Source organism: Macrotis lagotis, chromosome 4 (genome assembly GCF_037893015.1).
Source record: "Macrotis lagotis isolate mMagLag1 chromosome 4, bilby.v1.9.chrom.fasta, whole genome shotgun sequence".
Taxonomy (NCBI): Eukaryota; Metazoa; Chordata; class Mammalia; order Peramelemorphia; family Peramelidae; genus Macrotis; species Macrotis lagotis.
In genome coordinates, this window is record NC_133661.1 from 23,271,430 (window position 1) to 23,287,045 (window position 15,616).

Sequence of the window (15,616 nt, forward strand, 5' to 3'; positions counted from 1 at the left end):
GCATCCTGGACTCTCTACTGAATTTCCTCCATGACAGTGATGAACATACCTTTGGCAAGTGTATGTGTTTCTGTTTTATGCTTCACTTGAACACTTTTCTGCTGTTACATTTGTCAAGGAAACTTCTACAATATTGACATTTACATGGGAGACATCTTGTCAGAGGAGAGCCGTCAAGGCAGAATTTTTGGTCTATGTCAATTTTTTTTTAGAGTAAACAAATACTGGATTTTCTATTACCTAACATCTTTTATTCAGTTTTGTGATAGTAAAGATATGATTTTCTGTGGAATAATTGCTACCTATGCTCCTCTAATTCTCTGTTAGCGATGTCCTCAAATTGTATTTGAACTATTAACATAAAAATGTTATGTAGATGGGAAAGGAGGCACTCATTGATGTTCTCTTTGTCCTCCATTTTAGTAAAAAAAAAATTATTAAATAAAGAGCTCTTGCACATCTTTGCTAGCTTTACCTCCTTCTTATACCTTGAAAATCAATCCTTTGTGCTCTCAAAATTGTGTTGCCTTCAGTATGCATCTCCATTAGTCTGATCCATCTTCTTTTCCCATCTTCCTTTTCTCCAGTGCCATTTTCATTTACTCAAGAAACATAACTGGGTCTGTGATGTTAAAAGTCAAATGGAATTCTTACTGTGATAATTGATGAAAAGAATATTATGAAAATCTTTACAGATTTTTTCTACCTTTTGTCTATTTGCTTTCTTTCTTCCACTCTCATCCTTAATTACCCTCTTGATAACTGAGCATAGTTGGGTTTCCTGCCAAACTTTCGTTAGATTGGTTTTTCCTTCCCGTGCTTCTGTTTTTAGAAGGCAATAAGGCTTTACAGCTTTCCACACTTACCACACTCCTCCAGAATTGTTTACAAATGAGTTTATATTCTAAACTAGCATTACCTTTGGCTGCCATATCTCTCTTTGACAAGCAGATCAAATGTTTGTTGTCTGAGAAAATTTTTAGAATTTTTTGGTTTCCTCATTACGGCAATGGTTTCTATCAGTTAAACCTCTGTTCACAAATGTCATAATAGGTGTCAATGTGTTTTCCTCTGTGTGGTTTCCATTTTTCAGAGTCAATAACTTGTTAAATAGGACAGACAAGGGTTGTTTTAATTACATACCATATCCTTTTCTCATTTTTATTTTTCCTTTCTGTTTTGTACTAATCTGCTCCTTGCCCTCACAGGTTGGTGGTCTCACCTCAATAATAAGCCATTTCCTGTTTGTTCAACCATAATCAATTTCATTTTAAATGCCATTTGTGTTCCCCATGTCTGGAGGCCCCCAATTCTTTTCTCAAAGTTTTAATGATATAAAAACACAAGGCTTTTATGTGGTGTACAGATCTTTGACCTCTCACATTCCTTTCTCATTGTAAACCATATTTTCCCAACATATTTTCAGTATGCCAGCCTTTGCATTAAAGTCACCGAGTGCCATAGTATATATTGATTTAATTTGGATGGTTTTATTGAATTTTTCATTGGATTTCACTTCCTCTTCATCTTCTGCAACAGATGTTGGAGTAGAAGATGAAATTATTTTCATGTCAGTCCTTTTGTAAAAGTTCATCATGAGCACTGCAATATGAGATGGTCCAAATGCCTCATGAAATGATGTTGTTGCTTGTAGCCTTTGGAGGCAGGCTAAAACCAATTCTCTCCATCTGTTCATCTCTCCAAGGAGAACCTATAAGCCTTTCTTCCCCTGAACTGGCATTTTTTCTTCTATCTTCATTTATAGCTCACACTTAGAGTATCCAAAACAAAATTAATGTTTCTAAACTGCCTAAGAACTTGGTAATCCTTAGCACCCATCCCCTTTTCTGTTACTTTGCTACTCTCAGTGCAGAAGGAGATGGGAACTGCATGGGACCACCAAGGAAGATTCTTCTTTCATTCTTCATTCACCATGAGAATTGGTCATCAAACAGGATTCAGCATGTTGATGATGAACCCACTAGAATGGGCCACATAGTCTATCTGCACCCTATTTGAAATCTTGCCAGTCTGGTCAAATCTGCTCTCCTCTGGTGTAGCCCTGGAGAGCCCAGGGTCACCTCTATAATAGGAGAAGGCATCAGAGGAGGATTGTGTGAGCAGAGTAACACAATGTTCCATGAGGCTGTTTATGATAAAGGTGTGCAGGTTTATTAGCTTGTTTGGGAAGTGAAGGCTTTGACGTGATAGATGTATTGGGACATGCCCTACAGCATCCTTGCAATTAGTAATCCACCCAGGACTCAGATTAAGTGATGATTCAGTGTCTCTGATCTCCTTTTTGTACAATACTTCCTTTCTTTGTGTAGCTAACTCTGTAGCTTTCTGATCCCCTGTGTACTCTCAGAACTTTCACACACACACACACACACACACACACACACACACACACAAAATTACAGAGTTCCTCTCAAAGGCACAGGTTCAGGAACAGAGAAGAGGGAAATCCAATTTGAGGAGAGAAGTGAAAAAAGAAGCGACATAGAGGGGACAGATGAGCAGGAAAAGAATACATAAAATCCTCCTATTCTCTTCCTATCTTTTCTCAGCCTTCTACACCATTATGAAGAGAAGACTTAGAAAGTGACCTCCCAGATGGAAGCAAAATATTCTTCTGACCTAGAATCAAAGAATGTGAGAACTGAAAGGGGCTTTAGGGGTCATCAGACCAACCCCATTATTTAAAGGATGAAGCCATCGAAGTCCAGAGAAGGGAAGAGGCATATCCATCATTCCAGAGCCAATGAGGGCAGGGCTAGGATGAGGACCTCAATCTCTTGATTCTAGCTTTGGGTCTCTTTGCCATTTACAATGGGGAAAAGAGAAGCTGAGAAGTCACACAGATTTCTATATTATACTGTCAAGCAATAAAAATTAAATGCAGTGAAATTTCCCAGCCAAGCTTTAGTGTCCAATTGATTTCAACTAAAATCAATCATCAATCATCATAATTGAATACTCTTGGTAGAGTCTTAGGAAAGAACTGGATTGACTGTTTTGTCAGCAGAGTTGCGCTGGTCAGTTTCTCATCGGCCTTCCTCTTTAGGAAACAGTCCATTTGGAAATCTTAAAGTGTCAAAATGTCACATTCAAAAAAACCAATTAGCCAATATTTATTGACCAACTCGAGTTTGGCTCTAAAGCTTCTATAATCAACTCTCACACTCAATCCCTTCCTCATTCAACTCATTTTTAACTTTTGTGCAATTTTCTTTATGCTGACCATCTTCCTTTATCTTCCCTTCTCCTTTGGATTCTTATGACCCTCCTGTCTCCTGGTTTGTCTGACCACTTCTCAGCCTACTGTGCTGGATTACTATTGATAGCCCGTTCCCTAGTTAGAGATGTTCCCCAAGATTCTATCCTGGGATGACTTTTCTCTCTCTTCCTTTTTTTCTGTTTTATTTTGCAAGGCCATGGGGTTAAGTGACTCGCCCAAGGTCACACAGCTAGATCATTATTAAGTGTCTGAGACTGGATTTGAACTCAGGTCCTCCTGACTCCAGGGCTGGTGCTCTATCCACTGTGCCACCTAGTTGCTCCTGCTCTCTTTCTTTAGGATTGCCTGGCATCATCTGTCCTATGGACCCCCCAAGCTAAGCATGTCTAAAACAAAACTGATTATCCCCCCATAAAAACAGAATCCTTTCCTAATCCAAACTTCCCTATTTCTAATGGGAAATGTTATCCTTCTCCCCTACCCAGCTTCATAAGCACAGGTTCATCCTCAACTACTCCCTTCCCAACTTCTATCTCGCAGCCCTGAGGAATTTTTTTCCAGTTTCTGGTTTGGAGGTATTGATCCGGGTAGGAAAGAATGAAATAGTGGCAGGATGGATGGCAAGCTGGCTAGCATTGGTTGACTGGATCTGTTTATTTGGTATTTCAAGTCCTTCACACTGTGTCTAACCAGTATTTCTAGGATCCACCACACGTCATGCTAAGCTCCCCATACTTTGTCTTCCAACCAAACTGGGGTTTTGTTGCTCTCTGTACATGACATGCACCTTCCATCTCTGGGGTACTCTAGATATCTTGGCAGATGGTGAAATCGGGGATGGACTAAACCCTACCCCTAACTGGTCTCTTTCAAGAGTGATATAGTAAGAAAAAGATAAAAACAAGTATTAGGAAATCTGAATTCAGTCCCGAACTCTCCTCTAGTTTCTTTTTCTATTTGATGAGAAACCCCTTCCAGATTGATTTTTTTTTTTGATGAGGTTTTAAAGCCATTCTCTGCCTCATTTCCTACCTAATCATTGCATGGGCATTGCCCCAATCAAACTGAGACCTTTAAAAAACCTTAACTTAAAAAGCCAAGATCTCTCACTGCTTTGGGAGCCCTCTTCAGTCCTTTTTTACCTTGTCACTAGACCCAGAGGGCTCCAGAGGAGAAAATGAGGCTAGGGACTGCATAGGCCTCCCTCACTTAAATCCAATTCACTTGTAAATCAAAACATCCCATTCTTGAAGTCAAGGTCCTCTGGAAAAACAAAGGATAGACTATGACAACTACTACTTAGTGTAACCTTGGGCACTTCCTCTCTCTGGGTCTTAGTTTATATAAAATGAATTAATTGGATTAGACGACCTCTAAGGTCACTTCCACTCCAGTGGACTCTCTAAATTCTAAATACCAAAAATGACTTTCAGGGGCGGCTAGGTGGCGTAAGTGGATAAAGCACCGGCCTTGGAGTCAGGAGTGCCTGGGTTCAAATCCGGTCTCAGACACTTAGTAATTCCCTAGCCGGGTGGCCTTGGGCAAGCCACTTAACCCCATGTGCCTTGCAAAATCTAAAAAAAAAATGACTTTCACTAGGGTCAATAGAAAAATGACTTGAATGAACAAAAATACTTAAGACAGATTTGCCAACTGAATAATATTCTATCCAATAAAAGCTTTCAGGTTTACTTTCATTTTTATAGCTTGGTTTTATGAATTTTATACAATTTTAGTGACATGCTGAATGGACAATTAAAGAAGTGTGAATTGTAGTCATAGAATAATTTCAAGTCTTTATGACAAAATCCTATCTATTTTGATGAAAATGCTTCTAATGAGTTTGTTAATTTTGTTTTTGCTTCATTTCTCTGTAGAATTCATGGGGACAGAATCAAATACTTCTTAGTGCTGGGACAATGGAAAATTTCAGATTTTATTGTACCCAAATAATATGTTATAATATGGATTTTTTCCTAAGAAAATCTTGCCCATACCTCATGGCAGAGTTACTTAAGAGCAATTTCCAACCCAGGCTCCCTTTGGTTTGAGGAATGGGGGCGGAATTCATGGAAAGAATATTGGAATTGGAATTGGAATGTTGCATTGAAATCTTGGCTCTGACACTTTCCAGCTGTGACCCCAACTACTGATTTTAGCTCAGTTTCCTTATCATCTATAAAATAATAATTGCATACAAAGAAATACTTTCAGGAGCAGCATACAAGTTTGTAATTTTTAAAAAGTCTCAGATAGGGACATAAAATATAAAAACATTTAAAGAAACATAAGAAACATATTTCAAATTCATCAGTAGACTATAACCCTTTTGAAAACAAGAGTTCTATTTTTTTTGTAGTCCCGGGATCTTGAGGAGAAGAAAAAGGAAGAAGAGGAAGAAGGAGGAGGAGGAGGAGGAGAAGAGGAAGACCAATGACAGTAATAACAATAACAAGGAAGAGAGGAAGAAAGTAGAAGGAAAAAAAGAAAGAGGAGGAGGAGGAGGAGGAAGAGGAAGAGGAAGAAGGAGAAGAAAGGAGGAAGAGGGAAAGAGGAGAAGAATGTGCTCTTTGTGGACATTATGTCTTTAATTATTACATGTGCTACCAGAATGAAAGTTGCCGCTCTCCTTGGATTGGACTCCAAGAACACCCTACCTTCTCCTCACCTGAAATCCCATCACCACTGAGTTGGGTCCAGTCTTGATACTCAGCACTTCTTCAGTATCCTCAGTTACCTCTTTACAGCCTCCTTTTGCATTGTCTTTCCCTTTTAGACTGCAATGTTTGCTGACTGACTAACTGACTGTCCCAGCTATGGTTATAGCGATCTGCCTAAGACCAAACTACCAGGAGAGAAAGCAGAAATTGAATTCAATTCAGCAAACCTTTCCTAAATGCCTGCCTTAAAAAAGAGTGTGGGGCCAGGGGCTGGAGGACATGCCAAATTTAGCAAAGGCACAATTGCCATCTTTGCAGAAGATATACTATGGAGGGGAATTGGCATTCTCTTGTCCCTTCTCTGTGACTGGCTCAGATGGCTCCCCATAAGGCTTATCTCTACCTTGAGGAGTCCCTAACCCTCTTCAGCACCTAGCTCAAGTCATCCTGATGTCTCCTACCCCCTCCTCAACACTTCACACTCTGTAGAAATGAGAAGCTTTTTATGGGAAGGGCTTGGTAAACTTTAAGGCTTTATGTAACAGGCCAATGGATATTAGTGCCTATTGATGGATATAATTGACACAGATGCAAACCTGGAGGGAAGGAGCTGAGAAGCCCCAGCAGGACCGTACAGGAAGGCTTTAGCCATTTGCCAGAAGGCCCACAGAGCAGTCAGGATGGGTGATGGTAGTGGCGGCAAGGACATCATCTATCCCTGACCCAGCAGCCTCTGCACCCATGTGGTTTCACTCACCACATCACAAGGCCAAGAACATTGGGACTCCTAGATGATATTGGGAGCCTAAGATTGGGGCTGTGTAAGCCACTTAGTCAATGAGCAATCATTAAGCTCTATCTGCATAGGATGCAAATCAAGATAGAAACACAGTCCCTCCCCTCCAATGGAGGAGACAACAGGCCAATAACCAGATCTATGCAGGCGATCTCTGAGAGAAGGCTTAGGACTGCAGTGGAGTGGGGGGAGGGCCCAGGAGAGTCTTCCTGCTGAAGTGGGGAAGCCAGAACATATAGGGGAGTCGGCAGAGCATTCTAGGGGAGAGTCAGAAAGTTGGGAAATAAAGTAAGAGGCACAAATGGCGAGTGGGGCGGCAGGAAAGGCAGGGAAGGTCCAGGTGTAAAAATCAACTTTTCTATCTGAACCTGAAAGTAACAGGTAACGTTGGCCTTTATTGAGCAAGGTGGTGACAGACCTTATGGATATTAAAGAGTCATTTCAGACATGTCTGAGTCTCCCTGATCCCATTTGAGGGTTTCTTGGCAGAGCTACTGGAGGGGTTTGCCATTTCCTTCTTGAGTTTATTTTACAGATGAGGAAACTAAGGAAAGCAGGGTTAAGCCACTTGTCCAGGGTCATACAGCTAAGAAGTGACTGAGGGCAGATTTGAACTCAGGAAGATTGCAATTTCCTGCTTCCAGATTCTATCCACTTCACCACCTAGATGTTCTAATCAAAGCGATACTTGAGGAAAATCACTTCAGCAGGCAAATGGAGCATGGAGGAAGGAGAGGCTTGGCCCAAGGAGACCGACCAGCAGGTTACTGCCCTAGCCCAGTTATATAGTGATAAGAGTTGTCAGAAAGGTAGACACGACAATAGCCTAAATTTGGGGAGTGAGTGTGAGTAAGCATGAGAATGGCACTGAGGTTGGGAACCTTGGCACATGGAAGATGATGGCGCCTTTGGCAGAAATAGGAAAGTTGGGAAGACAGGAGGGTTTGAGAGGAAAGATGATTTCTTTTGGATGGGTCAAGTTTAAGATCATACAATTCAAAGATGTCTAAGAAGACGCTGATGATGTGAGATAACTCAGGAGAGACATCAGAGCTAAATATAAAGATCTGGGTCTCATCTGTAAGGGTTACAGTTGAAACTATTGGAGCTGATGAGATCACCAAGCAAGAGAGAACTCAGGGAGAAGGGAAGAGGACCCAGGACAGAGCCTTGGTGGGCACCCACAGTTGGTAGGCAGGACATGAATAATAATGATGATGATAGCAACACCTAGCATTCTTATTGTACATGGAGGTCTGCAAAGGGCTTGACATAGATTTTCTCATTTGGCTCTTACAATAACTCTGGGAGGCTATTATCACTCCCATTTTATAGGAGCAAACTGAAACTCAAAGAAGTTATGAGGGGCGACTAGGAGGCGCCTTGGAGTCAGGAGTACCTGGGTTCAAATCTGGTCTCAGACACTTAATAATTACCTAGCTGTGTGGCCTTGGGCAAGCCACTTAACCCCGTTTGCCTTGCAAAAACCTAAAAGAAAAAGTTATGATTGTTCAGGGTCACAAAGTTAGTAATTATGAGGAATATCCCACAAAGGAGACTGAGAAGAAGCAGGGAGAACCACCAGGATGGAGCATGCCATGGAATAGAAATGGAATTCTATACACTTTATACTCCCATCTTTTGCCTTTTTCCTCACCCACTCAGTCTCGCTGGTGAAGCAAATCTTTATCAGTCCTTATGTCTTTAAGGCTGGCTTGATTTTGTCGCTTGGTTTAAAGATCAATTTGCTCCTCCTAAGACTGTGGTCATTATTATTGGACTAGTTTATGTATGTGTTCTTGCAGGTCAAGTTGGGGGTACCCCTAGCATGGCAGCTCAGAGGTGGGTGCCACAGAGATAATATTGATTCATATATTTATAGCTGCTTAAGAGCAGAGAGAGCCTGGGAATCCAGGTTGAGTAATGTGGTTTCCAAAAACTTTGGTATCTTGACCTGTACCTTCCAATGAGTCCCTTGTAATGAGGCAGCTAGGTGACTTGGTGGCTCCAGTGGTAGACCTGTAATCAGGAAGATCTGAGTTCAAATCCAGCCTCAAACACTTAGGAGCTGGTTGTGTATACCTTAGGCAGGTCAGTTAAGCTGTATGCCTCAGTTTCCTTGTGTATAAAATATCACAGTGGCAATATTTGCAAAGCACTTTGCAAACCTCAAAGCTATGTAAATGCTAGCTATTGTAACTTTGTTCATTTATGAGGAGACGCTAACCTTAGGAATGGATCTTGTAAAAGCGCTATGCTTTTCCCATAGGCAAAAACTGTTGACACCCGAGACACTCTTGGAGGTCCAGTGAGCAGCTTCCTCTTCTCCCCTCCAGTTCAGAGTTAGGTAGGTTCCAGTTTAAAGGCAGGAGACCTCTATATTGTTCATTTCTCTCTGATGGTTCTTAAGAATAATCAGCATCTCGTATCTTGACCATTTATTAGATCTTAAAAAGAAAATTTTTCCTTCCAAAACTGATATTAGAATTCTAACACTGATTCTAAGCATTCTAATTCCCATCCCCTTCTAACTCAGAAAGAGATGATGGAGCCGAGGTAATGTTCTGGCTTTCCAACCACATCACAAGTTCCGATTTAGAAAAAATGTTAGAGGTCAACTCCTCTCATGCTCTCGATTTTGCACATAAGGAAACTGAGGCTTAGAAAGTTTAACTGGCTTATTTGAGGTTATATTGTAAAGATCTGAGGCAGGTTGTGAAAAACATCTGCTTGATTTCAAGTTCAGAAATCCTTTCCCTTCTAAGTATCATCTTGGGGTTTTGTTGTTCAGTCATTTCAGTCTTCTCTGACTTGCTGTGACCCCATTTGGAATTTCTTAGCAGAGATACTGGAGTGGTTTTGCCATTTCTTCTCCATCTCATTTTACAGATGATGAAACCGAGGCAGAATTAAGTGACTTATTCAGCTAGGAAGTGCCTGAGGCCAGATTTGAACTCAGAAAATTTGAATTCTTCCTAACTCCAGGCCTGGCACTCTATCCACCTAGCCACCCATCATCCTCTTGGAGCTACTATGTTCTATCTAATATAACCCATTTTGGGTGATCTGTCACTAACATTGGTTCTTTTGCAACATGGCTAATATGGAATTAAGTTTTGTATGACTACACATGTAAAATCTAAAGCAAATTGCTTGCTTTCCTAAGGAAACAAGAGAGGGAGAGAAATTGGAACTAAAAATTTTAAAAAACATGGTAAAATTTTTTTACATGTAATGGAGAAAAAAATTAAACATTTGCATTTAAAATTTATTTTTATTTTTGCCCAACTTTGCTTTTCCTTTGAAGATCTCAGATATGGGGACACCTGAACCATTGTTCAAGGCCCCTTATTTTGATGAGAATGGATCTCATGAAGAGAAAATATTATAACAAACTATGGTGGCATTCACTATTGGTATTTCAGTGACTCAACGATTCCACCCACAGAGACAGTGAACTTTGAATTAACTGCTTTAAAGAGCACGGTGAAGTAAATCTTGATAAAAATCAAAGGCTGAAGAAATCTTGTTTGACAGAAGGCACGAACAGAAATGCTCCAAGTGCATACGGCTCGGGGAGAAACACTCCTTCCATGACAGACTAAATGAATAATAACAGTTCAAGCATCTTGAAATGCCGTATGATCAAAAGGCAGAGACATTTAAAAAAAAAAAAGTCTTTTAGTACCCAGGGGGAGCTCAAGCCTGGCCCTGATGTTGGGTCTCTCACAATGCCTGAACATGTTCTTGTGTCCGGCCTCCTGCTTCCGGTGGCGGCTGGAGGAAGGTTCCGGCATTATTGGCAAGAGGAAGCCAGGAAAGCAGAGGAGACCCCCTGGAGCAGGGGAAAAGGAGAATCCATGAAGCCCCCTTGGGTGCTCACTCTGAAAACTAGAAGAGGCTCTGGGGGTTCCCCAGGGTGGCAGGGGACTGTGATATCATGGATAGAGGGGCTCCCCTCCTTGTCTTAGCTGTCTGAGAATGAAAGAGGCCTAAATGCCACAATTCTGCAACCGAGAATGGCTGACAATAACTATTTTGTGTACATATATGATCATATAATATATAAGCTCTATAGCCTATTTTAGTATATATGTATATGTATATATACATATATATATATATATATATATATATATATATATATATATATATAAATAAAATCCCCATTTTGCAGGTATAAAAATGGAGTCCCCAAATGGTTCCTGATCCTGCAACGAAATGAGAAAGAGTACTGGATTAAGAGGTAGAGGAGCCGAGTTGGAATCCTGGCTCTGCCTCTCTTTACAGTGGTGAAGTCTCTGAACCATCCTGGGTCTTGCAAAATGAGGATGGGCTAGAGGATTTCTAAGCTCCACGTCTAGGTCTGCACACCTCTGACATTTCTACAGCTGTTGTTTGGCCTTCATTCTCAAAGAGGACCATGGCATCAAGGAGATGATTTCATGATGTCATGTCATGTCATATGATGTCATAAGAAGGGAGTTGGGCAATCTTCAGAATCACTTTCTCCTCTGGAGTCATCCAGGTCCAGTGGTCAGATATGAATCAGGATGACTGGAGATGGTCCTGGACATGGTGAGACACCTTGCCTTTTTTAATCTAGGGCCTTTAACTGGTCTCAGTTGGACTGAGGCAACATTCATTCAGTGATGAAGGCTAGGGTAAGGTAAAAAGTGGGATCTGACCTCAATCCTCTCCTGGTTCCAACATGCAGCACTTAACTAGCTGGTCCTTGAACAATAGAAATATGGTCCATTCCAGGGCTCATCTTCAAGGCCCTTCCAATTTGGTGGGACCCAACACTGGGCAGTGATGTGGGGCAGAGCCTGAAGTCAGAAATACTCATCTTTTTGAGTTCAAATTCAGTCTTAGACACTTCTGAGTTGGGTGACACTGGGTACGTCACTTCACCCTGTTTGCCTCATTTCCTCATCTGGAAAATGAGCTGGAGAAGGAAATGGCAAGTCACTCTAGCATCCTTGTCAAGAAACTAAAAATATATTTATTCTTGCTGGCATAGCTTCAAGAGCTCCTGCTCAAGTCAGCATCATAAAGAAGTGTTGGGAAGACTTCAATGGAGGTTGTCTTGCTTTATGTTCATTGAATAACAGGTATCTGGGTTTGTGGAGGGCCACAAAGCTAAGAAAATTATACAAGCAAAATGTTGCATTGTCCTTCTAGGACCAACACACACAAGTTCATGCATGTGACAGATTTTGAATACTGAGGAAAACTCATTAACAAGAGGGAAAAATCTTTTCTCATTGGTTCAACAGAGTTCTCTGAGCAAGGCCTGGCTTCATTTCCTTTGTATTCTCAGACCTCAGCTCAGAGCCTTGTGGCACACAGGAAACAATAAATGTTTATTAACTTGATTGGAAGTCACGAGCTTAGAGTTATGAACTGACTTTCGGAAAAAGACAGCTTTTAGGTAGCAACAAGAGTGTTTTGTTTTGTTTTGAAAATTCCATAAGCTTTTGCATTGGAAAAATGGAAGCATTGTGCTAGAGGTGTGGTTTTTATGAAAGAACCTCTCACTCAAGAAATATCCCAATCAATGTTATCTCAAGAAGCTGTTAGGTGTAGAATGTAGAATGCTGGGTCAGGCATGAGGAAGACTCATTTTCCTGAGTTCAAACCTAGCCTCAGACAGATTAGCTGTGTGACCTTGGGCAAGTCACTTAACCTTATTTGCCTTAATTTCCTCATTTGTCAAATGAGTTGGAGGAGGAAATAGCAAACCATCTTAGTGTCTTTGCCACGAAAACCCCAAATAATGTCATGAAAAACTGAACAACACTTGCTCAAAAATGGATTACAAACCATCCTTGCCTGTCACTCTGCTATGTCCACTATAAATTCATCTCAGTGTCTTAGGGGCCTTCTTTATATTCTTGTGACATCATGACAATCCCAAGGGAGTTTATGAGCTGCTCATTGAGTGGTTAGTCTTCCTCCATATTCAATCCTTAATTTTTTCCTTATTTGTTTGTTTGTTTTTAGGGGTTTTTTTTGCAAGGCAATGGGGTTAAGTGGCTTGCCCAAGGCCACACAGCTAGGTAATTACTAAGTGTCTGAGACCAAATTTGAACTCAGGTACTCCTGACTCCAGGGTCATTGCTCTATCCACTGCTCCACCTAGCCACCCCTGAATCACTATCTTAGGAGATGCTCTGACCACTTTCCTGCTTGTGCTCTGGTCTGTGGTTGACCACAAGTGCTCCCTGGGCAAGTCTGGGGCCTGGACACATGCTCAGTCATTCCATTTCATGAACCTAAAAGCACCCATTGTGTCCTCCTTGGAAATCAGTCACTTTTTCATCAGCAATTCTACTGGCCTCCTACTGAACCATCTTGGTGGACACAAGAATTCCAATCGACCTTCACTCTTGAAATCAGGCCTCTCGTGGCCTTCTTCTGCCATGGCGTTTTCAGCCAAGTTTCTTCTTTCTGGAGTCAGTCTCAGATTGTTTTCCCAATTGGAGGAGGACCAAACTGACATTCAGCAGCACGATTGCCATTCACTTTGAACTTGAATTCAGGATCAGATGAAAATCTTTTCTGAATCATTTTTGAGCAGAATGTGCCAAAATGTAACCTAATATGCCAGTAACAAACAAATTGAGTCAAACAATGAGCAAAGACAACAAGTGTGAAAAGCAAGTAAAAAAATCTACAAGCACTGTAGATGTTTCCAGTTTTTAGACCCCAAGTTTTTTGAACAAGGGTACTTCCTATACATGGGGAAATATGGTACATAGTTGAAATATATTTTTTTAAATTAGACCTGTGATTCTCTTGGTTTAAGGAAACACTAGTGTAGAAAGTCAAAGTCCCTCCATCAATGCAGGCGAGTATCTGCTCAACAACTTAGTTTTAGTGAGTGACCAAGGACACTGGAAGGTTAAATGATTTGACCAGAGTCACAGAACTCTTAAGTATCAGAAGCAGAATTTGTTTTTTTTTTTTTAAGGTTTCTGCAAGGCAAATGGGGTTAAGTGGCTTGCCCAAGGCCACACAGCTAGGTAATTAAGTGTCTGAGGCCAGATTTGAACACAGGTTCTCCTGACTCCAAGGCCAGTGCTCTATCCACTGGGCCACCTAGCTGCCCCCAGAAGCAGAATTTGAACCCAGTTTCCTGACTCTTAAGTCCAATCCTCTATCCACTAGACCTTGAGGTCTTCCACTAGGGGAGTTATAAGCATGGAAAATAAGATAGTCCCTCCCTTCAAGGAGCTAATGGAGGAAGAAGCCATGTACACCAATAAGAATTGGGTAGAATCTGGTAGGCAAAAAGAAATTATGACAGAAGGCAACAAAAGATGGGAGGAAGGAAAGAACAGTTGCAGCTTGGGCAAAATAGTCATGTAAAAAAATGGAAAGGGAGCATTTTGTAAAGCAAGATTTTCAATTGTTGAAGTTGTCACAGAGTTTTCATGATGGGGATGGCTGACGTTAACAGGTCAAGATGGGGAGGGTAGGACCAGATAGAACTAAGAGCTAACAATCCAGTCTGCCTGGAAATGGAAAGCATGCCATCTGTGACTGCATTGGCACAAGGCCAGTCTTCTTGACTCTAAGGCTCACCTTCCCTTTATCAGACCGTCCCTTAGGAGAGATGATTATATGGATCAATTTAACACTTGCTGAACCCTGCTCTTTATTTATTCTCATCCCCAACTCTCCTACTCTTGATCATTTCAGACATGTCTGCCACTAAATGTGACATTTAGAGGTCTTACTTCCTTGGTATCTTTTCTCCCCCATGTAACTCATAAAGTACTGTGGGTAACATACCAAAGTCTACTTAAACCAATAATGTATCTCCCTGTTACCCACTGGCTTCATTTGTGATTCAGTAGGCTTTATTTTTTTCCCCTTTGTTAAAATTACATGAAGAAACATATGGAACATATTTTGATTGAAAACACTCATTGATATATGGAGCCAGTAATGAATTTTCATTAAAGGGAACATGCTCATATGACCACATACCCTTTATGACTACTTCTGAAAATGTAGTTTGTGCAATATTAAGTTGGCAATATTTGGTTTGCACTTCTCAAAAAAACTATTTTTAAGGGGATGAAAATTCACCCAACTTATTGCCTTGTCTTCACTTCCTTTAAGGTGTAGTTTTAATAGGCCCTCTTACATGAAGCCTTTCTTACTGCTACCAACTACTTTGTAAATATCTTTATTTATTTCATATCAAAGCTTCATATTTTAAGTTTCTTTCATTAGAATGAGAAGGGTCTTTTCATTCTTTGAATATACATCCCTAGCACAAAGCCTATTCCATGACAGGTGATGAACTGCAGTCCATCTTGGTGATCCTACTGCATCCTTCAGGGAGTAAAGGTCTCTCCATGGACAGAGCAAGCTCATTCCCACACCAAGTGAGGTTTTAGCATTGGGTATACTATAGGTTTGGAAAATCAAATGAAGACCTAACATGGTAATTGAGTGACGACTTCATTGCTCTTTTCTCTTCCCATCCCCATCTCTTAAGTTGTTCCTGGGGAATAAATTAGGTGCTAAGGAAGGTGGCATTAAAATAAGTGGTCTCTGAGTGGCAAGGAGAGACAGTTTCTCTCAAGTGCCTAATTTACTATCAGAGTTACTTAAGACATGGGGGAAATTCCACTTCACCAGGCTATGAGTAAGTCTACAGTTTCCATTTCATGGATTGTTGATAGTATGGACTATGAAAAGAGGAAGTCTAGTATTCAAGGAAAGGTTATAGGCAAAGAGCGTGGGATGCTAAGTATGTCCAATTCTGCTTTTGATAAATGTTAGTTACATCAGACAAGGCTATGAGGACATTAGTTTTACAATTAACACAAGCGCCTGGCATGTCTGTCTATTTGCCTGAACTCAGGTCACATACTGTTTATTATTGTCAGTATTAACCCA